The sequence below is a fragment of the Rhincodon typus genome, chromosome 18, assembly GCF_021869965.1.
Source record: "Rhincodon typus isolate 14 chromosome 18, sRhiTyp1.1, whole genome shotgun sequence".
NCBI lineage: Eukaryota > Metazoa > Chordata > Chondrichthyes > Orectolobiformes > Rhincodontidae > Rhincodon > Rhincodon typus.
Genome location: NC_063349.1, coordinates 45,899,705 through 45,909,467, shown reverse-complemented (window position 1 = coordinate 45,909,467; position 9,763 = coordinate 45,899,705).

Here is a 9,763-nt window from a genome sequence, read left to right as displayed (position 1 = left end):
AAGATCTAGGCCCGAAACGTCAGCCTCTCTGCTCCTATGATGCTGCTTGACCTGCTGTGTTCATCCAGCCCTGCACCTTGTTGTCTCGGATTCTCCAGCATCTGCAGTTCCTACTATCTCTGATTCGATAGTTATCTTAGTGTCTGTTTAAGATCTCTGATCTCCCATGTGCTAGCTCCATGGTCCTGTGAAAAGATTTAATGATCTAAACTTTAAGGGAGGCTCTCATAAAGCAAAGGTTACACAGCAGGTTGTGAGGTCTGTTGAAGACAAATAGCTAGGAGGTTGGTTCTCAGGAATTCTTTAAAGCAGAACAGGTTCCATACTCTGGCTGCCAGATGTCTCACAGCTTGCTCTAAGTCTGGCTCATAAACTAAGTGAGCTGATTTTTCTGATGACTTTGGTGGAACTGCATACAAACAGCTGACAAAGAAATACATGGCTGTCTCCAAGTAGCTTTCATAAATTCATGGTCTTTTTCAAAATGAGGATGTTATTGATTCTGACTCCACATCATGAGTGGTTGGCCACCATTTCTGAGGTACCCTCAATCCACGTTCCATGAGAAAGCCAACATGATATAATGGGATGTTGATCATGACCATTCTGTTCTGTTTGCCACAAACTGAATTTCAATTTGCCATTTTGTCCAGTATGAAATATCGACATAGGCAAGAAACTCCATAGTTACTTTGTGCTGGCCTATCCTTAAACAAAGGGATACGTGAATTTCCAAGATGGCTAAGAAAGCCCACATTTAATTAGATATTCAGCAGATACTTGAAATCAACTTTGACCTAACGTTGGAGTGGGAGAAAGGAATTACCTATCAAGAAAAAGAAGGCACTTACATTGGTTGAAGTGCCAAAGGTCACATGACTTGCAGCAGCTATTTTAGCAGCTTGTATGTGCCCAACTTTCAAAATTATGGACTGAAAGTGGTCATGTGGTGTCTCTTTACGAAGCATGATAATATCCATAACTTTAGGCAATTGGAATCATAGTTTAGAAACGCTGGAATGATTATAGGCTCGAAGGAAGTCATTTGGCCCATCATGTGTGTGACCTAATACAAGAGCTCCTCAACTCACTCATGGTCTGTTGCTTCTTTTGACATTCACCTTAAGTCAGCGAGCTCTTGTTCACAAGCCATCCATCAATGCAAAGTTATTCTGTCCAGACCTTTCATGATTTTGAATACTGTCAATCCTTTCAAATTAAGGAGAACAATCCTAGCTTCTCCAATCTTTCCATACAACTGAAGTCTCTCATCCCTGAAACCATTCTCATAAATTGTTTTCTGCACTGTCTCTAATGCCTTCATATCCTTTCTAAAGAATGGTACTCAGCTTGGGGATAGTAATCCAGTTGAGGTTGAACTTGAGGAAGTATAGTTTCATTATAACTTCCAGATGCCCCATTTATAAAGCCAACAATCCCGATTGCTTTATTAATCACATTCTCACCCCATGCTATCACCTTCAGTCATTTACACACATATCATGCATCCCTGTTCCCGCACCTTCTTTAGAATCATCTCCTTTATTTTATGTTGTTCCTCTGTCAAAACAAAATCCTAATACTTTTTGGCACTAAATTTCAACAGCCACTTGCCCATCCATGTCACCAACCGTCCATGTGCCCAAAGTCCTTATAACTATTCTCCTCCCACTTCAGAAATACCTCTATGTTTGTGTCATCAGCCAAGTTTGAAATTGCACCCTCTACACCGAAGTCTAGATCATCCATATCGATACAGAAAATTTTACACGACAAAGCTAATTTCTGTAATGGGTTGATAATTGCCTAAATCTCAACATTGGTTCTGATCACTGAGATTCTGGAAGAAGAGGAGAGTGTGATGGCCATGTGGGATTGAGGAGGCATTACACAGCCCTCTCCACCCTTGTTGGGAATAGGCATGTGACAATTTGCAGACATAGATGGTGATGCATTTCTTTTAGCCATATCTCTGTGGCGCAAGTTGTACGTGCACAACAGTAACAAAGATGAAAATTTTGACAGATTGTGTGACAACATGAAGCGTAGCTTTAAGTTTTTTTTAATTCACTCATGGGACTTGGGTGTCACTTGCTGGGCCAACGTTTATTCCCTATCCCTTTTTGCCCTTGAGAACGTTTTTGGTGAGCTGTCTTCTTGAACTGCTATAGTCCACATGCTGTGAGCTGACCCACAATGCCATTAAGGAAGGAACTCTAAGATGTTGATCGAGCAATAGTGAAAGGACAGTGATATCTTTCAAGGTGGCAAGTGGCCTGGAAGAGAACTTGTAGGCAGTGGTGTTCCAATGTATCTGCTGCCCTTTTGTCTTTCTAGATGGAAGTAGTCATGGGTTTGGAAGGTGGCATCTTAGAAGCCTTGGTGTATTTCTACAATGCATCTTACAGATGGTAAATGCTGCTGCCACTGAGCATCAGTGCTGGGTGAAGTGAATGTTTGTGGATGTTGTGCCAATCAAGCCAGCAGCTTTGTCTTGGATAGTATCAAGCTTCTTGAGTGTGTTTGGACACTCACCCATCCAGGCAAGTAGGGAGTATTCTATCACACTTCTGACTCATGCCTTGTGGATGATGGACCTGTTCTTGCATTTATATGGCGAGTCCAGTTGAGTTTCTGGTCAATGGTAACCTGCAGGATGTTGATGGTGAGGAATTCAGTGATGGTGACACCATTGAATGTTAGATTGTCTCTTATTGGACATGGTCATTGCCTGGCATTCAAGTAGTGTGAATATTACTTCGTTATTCAAGTTCATTAATGGAGAGGTCTATATTTTGCAACCAATACAAATGGCTGGTGTGGACTGGTTGGACCATGCTGTATAACTGTTTGACTCTAATTGCTGATCATGTTTTCACCATCTCAGACTTAATGAAATATCCAGTAGTAAAAAGAAATGATGCCGTGCTCAATAAGTAATTAGCCTCTGATAACTTGGTTTAACACTGCAGGGTAATTAACATACAGCTTATTACTGTTAATTACACCTTACTTCATGAATAAATGTAGATTTGCTTTGTTTCCATGGCCATTTGCTGTCATGCTCTGATAGATAATGCAATGTTGCATTGGGCTGTTTAATTACAGGCGTAACTGATCTATACTTCCTCCAGAGAAGCAAAGAGATATGACAAGCTGAAAGAACATAACAGAAGACCATAAGATAGGGAGTTTACCCTGCAAGGTAATAAAAAATAACTGAAAGCAGCTGTGTTTGCTGTCATTCTTTAAAGGATGCCTTCTCAAAAGTGGTCTTAACTCTTCCAAAAAATGAAATGTCACAACTAAACTGTCAAGTTCACCAGAAGTTCAATGCAAAACGAAGCCATGACCCTGGCTGCCCATGTCCAAACTTTCACTAAGTTCCATATTCCCAACATCTGGTATGTTCACTGATACATGATACTTTGATTTGAAAATTCTTACCCTGTGTTTCATGGCCTCGTCCTTTCACCTTGGGATATCCTAGGCTCAATATTGAGTCTAGATCCTAAAAGTCTGATTGCACAAACTCAAACATGAGCAAGGAAACCTCTTTCTGATTACCACCGACAGCACCCCCACCCCACAACCCACCACCCTGGATAAACTATCTGTTCTCCTGCATGGTGGGCACCAATTCTGAGCAGGTACCAAGGATTCTAAGCGCAAGGGATGTTGTCTGGGTGGAGGGCTTCAATGTCCATCACTAAGGATGGGTCAGTGTGTAAAGATCAGTCCCTGGGGGAGTGTTCCCCAGTTTATTATGTTCCCAGATGAGAAACCCCACATGGTCAAGTTCCCGGGTGAGGATCGATGAACCGGCTCCCCTTCTTTATTCATCCACATCCCTCAGTTGTCTGCAACAAGGTTAATTTAAAAAGGACCTCTCCCTCATGGTCGTCTTTCTCCTGGTCCAAATAATTTTATGGTTTTAAAGGATCCAACCTAACCAGTCTTTGTTGAGATAATAAAAGAGAGAGTTTATTAGTGACTAAATGAGAGATAAAATAATAATGCAACTCACATACACACAAATTAGTATTAACAACTGAATCCAAAAGAAAGAAGAAGGTTCTAAAATATATACAGATCAGTTTATGAACAGTAGATTATAAACATTGTGGCCATCACAATATATGGCGCTGATAACATTGATGTTGGTAATTGGACAGTTGATATTGTGAATCTTGGCTTTGCAGGTTGACTTTTCTTCAGCCCTATTTATTTTTGATGGTGACTGGCTAGCAGCACTCGGAGCGAGAGAAATATTTTCCTATTTACACGCAGTGCAGGGGTGTTTAATGGCTGGAAAGAACTGTGATCATTACAGCACACAAGTCCACACCATTGAACGTCAGCCCATAAATACACAATGTTAACTCGTTTTTTGTATATCCCTGGAAGGGTAAAAACAAATGTCAGCAGGAGATGGCTTGCTGTGAAGGGGGAGGGTAATCAGCCTCTCATTATCACTCCCTCCTTAGTCTTTCTATTTGAGCTTTCCTTGATTCTCTACAAGTGTGACGTTCCATAGATACACACAGGACTCTGCCAGAAGGTCACTCAATTTACATCTGCAGCTATCTTTTGGCTGCAGCTGTCTGCTATTTTAAAAAAACACCAGTTGGAAATAAGATTCAATGTATCCATAATCACCTTGCAGTTCTGATCTATCATCAAGTCACTACCTCCACAGAATGAATACAATGTGTTTTATCTTTTCAGTTCTAACTGGATCTCTTTAAGTTCCAGATGGGTATCAGCAATCACATTTGATTTTAGAACAATTTGAGGTATGGTTTAAGAAACAAACTCCAGTGGAATAATTGGGTATTCTGTGTCTTTAACATTTTCACAAAAATTAACAGTTTGTGGTCAATATAGACTATGACCTCTCTGTACCCGTTTTGAACATGTATATCGCAGAGTGTTGGAATGCTTGTAATAAACCAACGGTTTCTTTCTCCACTGCAGTTTACTATTTCTGACACTTGTTTAATTCTTTGGAGAAGTAGCCACTTGGTATGTCAATTCCTGATTCATCTTCTTGAACAAGGACAGCCCTTACCCTGATGTCGCTCACATCAATGATCACTTTAAACGCTTGGTTCAAGTTTGGAGTTGCAAGCAGACGTTTGGTTTTTAAAGATAGTAGGAACTGGAGATGCTGGAAGATCTGAGATAACAAGGTGTAGAGCTGGATGAACACGGCAGGCCAAGCAGCATCAGAGGAGCAGGAAGGCTGACGTTTCGGGCCTAGACCCTTCATCAGAAGTTGCCTTCAGCTTTGCAAAAGCTGCTTGGTATTTCTCAGCCCATACTATTTTTGCTTTTATCTGTCGTAGGTCTCTCAGCAACATGGTTACTGTGCAATGTTCGGGAGGAACTTTCAGTAGAACCCACACATTCTTGTGAACTGTGAGATTTTCCACTTTCCTGTGGGAAGGGGTAAATGTGGTCCTGCTTATATCTTTGCATCCCTGAGAATGTATTTATCCGTTACTGGTGATGTGTCTTACAGAGAACACTTGGGCATTAATCAATGCACTCCTTGGAAAAGTTCTGAAGAAGAATCAAACCGGACTCAAAAATTTAACTTTGTTTCTCTCTTCATAGATGCTGCAGACTTGTTGAGTTTTTCCAGCATTCTCTGTCTTTGTTTCAGATTTCCAGCATCTGTGGTATTTTGCTTTTGTTCAGATATATACTCTGTCTACAAGGGCAAGTCAGTGACTGGGAATTCAATGGCAAGTAGCTCACTTCCTGATTTTCTAAAATCCGTCCATCATCTACAAGATACAAGTCAGGAGTGTGATGAAATACAGTTCACTTGCCTTGATGAGTGCAACTCCAACAACACTCAAGAAGCTTGACACTATCCAGGGCAGAACAGCCCACTCGATTGGTACCTCATCCACAAGCATCCACTCCTTCCACCACTGATGCTCAGTGTCAACAGTGGTACAACGTACAAGATGCACTGCAGCAATTCACCAAGGCTCCTTTGACAGCACCCTCCAAGTCTGCAACATCTCGCACCCAGGAGGACAAGGTACATATACATGAGAATACCACCAACTGAAATTTCCCCACCAAACCACTCACCATCCTAACTTTGAAATACATTGCTGTTCCTTTAATGTCGCTGGCACAAAATCCTAGAACTCCCTTTGTAACAGTATTGTGAGTCTATCTACAACCCCAAGAACTGCATCATTTCAAGAAAGCCGTTCATCACCATCTTCACAGGGCATTTAGGGATGGGCAAGAAATACCAATCAGTGACCTGCACATTCCCTGAATGAATAAAAAAAAATCTGAGAGCTAGATTTTTATTGAAAATTTATTTTCTTCTTTTGTTGTAGGGGAGAGGTTGAAGGCTGTTCAGGCCTGATGATAGCCACAAAGAAATTCACCTAGTTTTATAATTGTGAAAGAGATTCAGAATGGAATGAGACCATTTGGCCAATTGTGTCTCTGCTGGCCCTCTGTAAGAACAGCTCAGCTCCACTCCTCTGTTTATTTTCTTGAGCCTGCAAATTGTCTGTCTTTAGGTAATTATTCAAATCTTTTTTCAAGTCATGGTTTATTTTGTAAGCCAGTTCCCAAATACCAGTCAGCTTGATGACAACTTCCTATTTATCAGCATCGACTGTTTGGAGTGAGTAAGATTTGAATTAGTTGACCTTGATCTTTCATCAGTCCTTTCTGCAAAAGTAACATGGCAATGGGAAGACGTTTGCGAGGGGACATGCTGTGAGCTGTGATGTGGCAGGTGATGCGGGTTTATGGGAGGGACTTGTCCATCCACATCTGTCAGAACTTTTAGAATCAACTCTAAAGGAAAGTTCATTCAACTCCCTGCACTATCCTCTGTCTCAGATTGTGTCAGTTACAGGCCCTAGCATGAAATTGCTAGAATCTTAAGAACATAGAAGCAGAAGTAGGCCATTCAGCCCCTCAAGCCAACAGCACCATTTGAGATCACTGCAGGCCATCTACCTCATTGCCATATTCTCATGCTATCATTGAATGTTAAGAGTGTAAAAGGAGGCCATTTGGCCTTTCATACCTGTGCCATTACGTTGAAAAAGCTATCCAAGTATTCCCAATTCCCTTACTTTTACTGCAATATCCTGAAAAATGTTTTCGCTTCTGTTCTGAGGCTAAACCATTTAATTAAAAAATAACAAAGTTACATAAAGCAACATTAAAGTTACAGACATAAACTATAAACAGAAAGGTTCTTACCATTAGAACTTGTCCTATGCTCATATCAACCCATGTTACACAGTAATTATAACAGATTTAAATATAGCACTTTCTATGAGTCAGAATTTCCATTAACCCTAACGTCTTGAAGTGAACAATAGCACAAGGACAAAGAGATAAGTAGCATCTTTGCAAGAAACACTTTCAATAATGAAATCTTTCAAAATATATTTCGGCACTGCCTGGGCTCGAAATCAAAACTAATCTGCAGAAACAGTGAAGGGAGCAGGGAAGCTATGGACCAGACTCCCTCAGGAGATGCTGGAAGCAGTTACTATTGATTCATTCAAATGCAAATTAGAAAGATTTCTTTCAGAAAATAACATTGTGGGATTAGAGCATATGAGTCATTTGTAATATGATGTGCATTAAGTGCAACATAGTTCAGGAGGAACAGGTTTCTGTGGACCTATGTCTCTCTGCCACTAGGGGTTCTTCGCCTTCTGTCAGGGCTTGGTGTAGATTTATTGATTGAGACTGATTGTCATGATTAGTGAACAATTCCATCATCCTGTCATCTAACCGCAAGGACAGGAGAAGGTGAACTTGATGGACCTTGATCATCTCTCACTTAGCCACTCCAAGGTTTTGATCTTGCCAAGGACAGCACGTTGATGAGAAATAGGAGGGGCTGAGGATTGTCCTTAAAGGGCAGCAGTTTGTTCGGGGGCAGGACGGGAAACCACCGCAGATGACTCTCTGGCTATGTTTGGAAAGAGAATGGAACTGGGAGAGGGCAGTCGCATCCAGCGGGATGATAATGGGAAGACATTAGTGGAGGAAAGAGTGGTCAACCAGGTCAAAGTTTGAAAAGGGCAAGGAGGAAAGGTTTACCTTTGTCACAGTCCCATAGGAAATTATGAGTGAATTTGAGTTTTTTTAAAAAAACCTTTCAAGACAACAGAAGGAGGTCAAACCTGAATGGAGGGATTCAGATGTGGAATTCCAAAAAATATGTAAATAATGTTGGGAATTGTTAGCACATCAAGGACTTCGGAGACGAAAAGGTGGTTGGTAATGGGAGTCAGCTGCACAATCTTCATTTCTTGCTCCCAAACTGTCTGCTGCCCTTAAGGATTTATCCTTCCACCTCACCATCACCCCTCTCCATCTCTCTACCCTTGCTAATGATCTTTGCCTAAGGACATTGGAGATGTAAGGTTGGAGATGGGACTTTGTAAGAAAAGAAGGGGCCAAGGATCAATTTTGATGAGAGTGCTGAGAACAAGTAATTTTAAAATGTTAGCGACTGTATGAGCTAGGAAGGTAAGTTGGGTGATCAACAGTTTATAGACAATAAGATCAAAGTGCAGGAGGTGAACAAGAGGAGCTCGGTATGGCCATGACAGAAATTAGAAGAAAATGTAGAGAAACATAGAGTTCACGATGAGGGGAGGGAGGAACCTAAGAGAAAGTTTGTCCAAGTGGTTTAGGGCAAGTGAGTGACATGGTAGATTAGATAGTCTTTACCTTAGAGACAAACAAGAGAAGAGATCCCTGCACTTTTTTTTGGAGGTGATGATGAAAGAGACCGAGAAGTGTTAAATGTTTATCAATTGGGCATTCAGGTTGTAGGAAATCACCTGCACCCACAGAAGCAGTTTGAAAGAGAACATGTTTGAAGTCAACCATGTACAATGGGTGCGTTGCAAAAGCTTCTAAGTTCATGAAAACCAGGCTCCAGCATTCTGAGCATCGTCCAAGTTCTAAAAGGGAGAGGGATTTTTAGAAAACAATTTGGAGTAAGGATGCCAGGGGTTAACTTAATGATTTGCATATTGCTGAAGAAATGCAGGTTTTGTTAAAGATTTTCATCTTGTATTCATCGGGGAGATTTGCAAGAAAATTTAATATAAAAGGTAAACAACATTTTTATACTGTTTTGCAAGAGAGTGCTGATTGTTTAGCAACTGGCCTCTGTCTGCAAAGAACAGGGCCCTGTATACTAAGATATGTAGTTTCCAATACACATGAGTGCATCACACTCTGAGCCTAACTGACAATCTTAGATTGGTTGTTAGCGGAATCCTAAACACACTCAGGACAAAGTTAGAACTGTCAGTCAGGTTCACTTGTGTGAATTGGAAGCTACATACATGAATACACAGGCCCCTGGTCTTTGCTGGCAGAAAGAACATCTTCACACATTGCGCCTATTTCAATTCAATGAACCGGGTGACAACTGAAATAACTCCTCAGAGGTAGGCATCCCATCACCAATCATCCTTTGCAAATAGAAGAAAGAACAAAGCAAATTACAGCACAGGAACAGGCCCTTTGGACCTCTAAGCTTGCACTGACATGCTGCCCTTCACAACTAAAACCCCCTACCCTTCCAGGAACTGTATCCCTCTATTCCCATCCTATTCATGTATTTGTCAAGATGCCCTTTAAAAGTTACTATAGTATCTGCTTCCACTACCTTCCCTGGCAGCGAGTTCCAGGCACCCACCACCCTCTGTGTAAAAAACTTGCCTCATACATCACC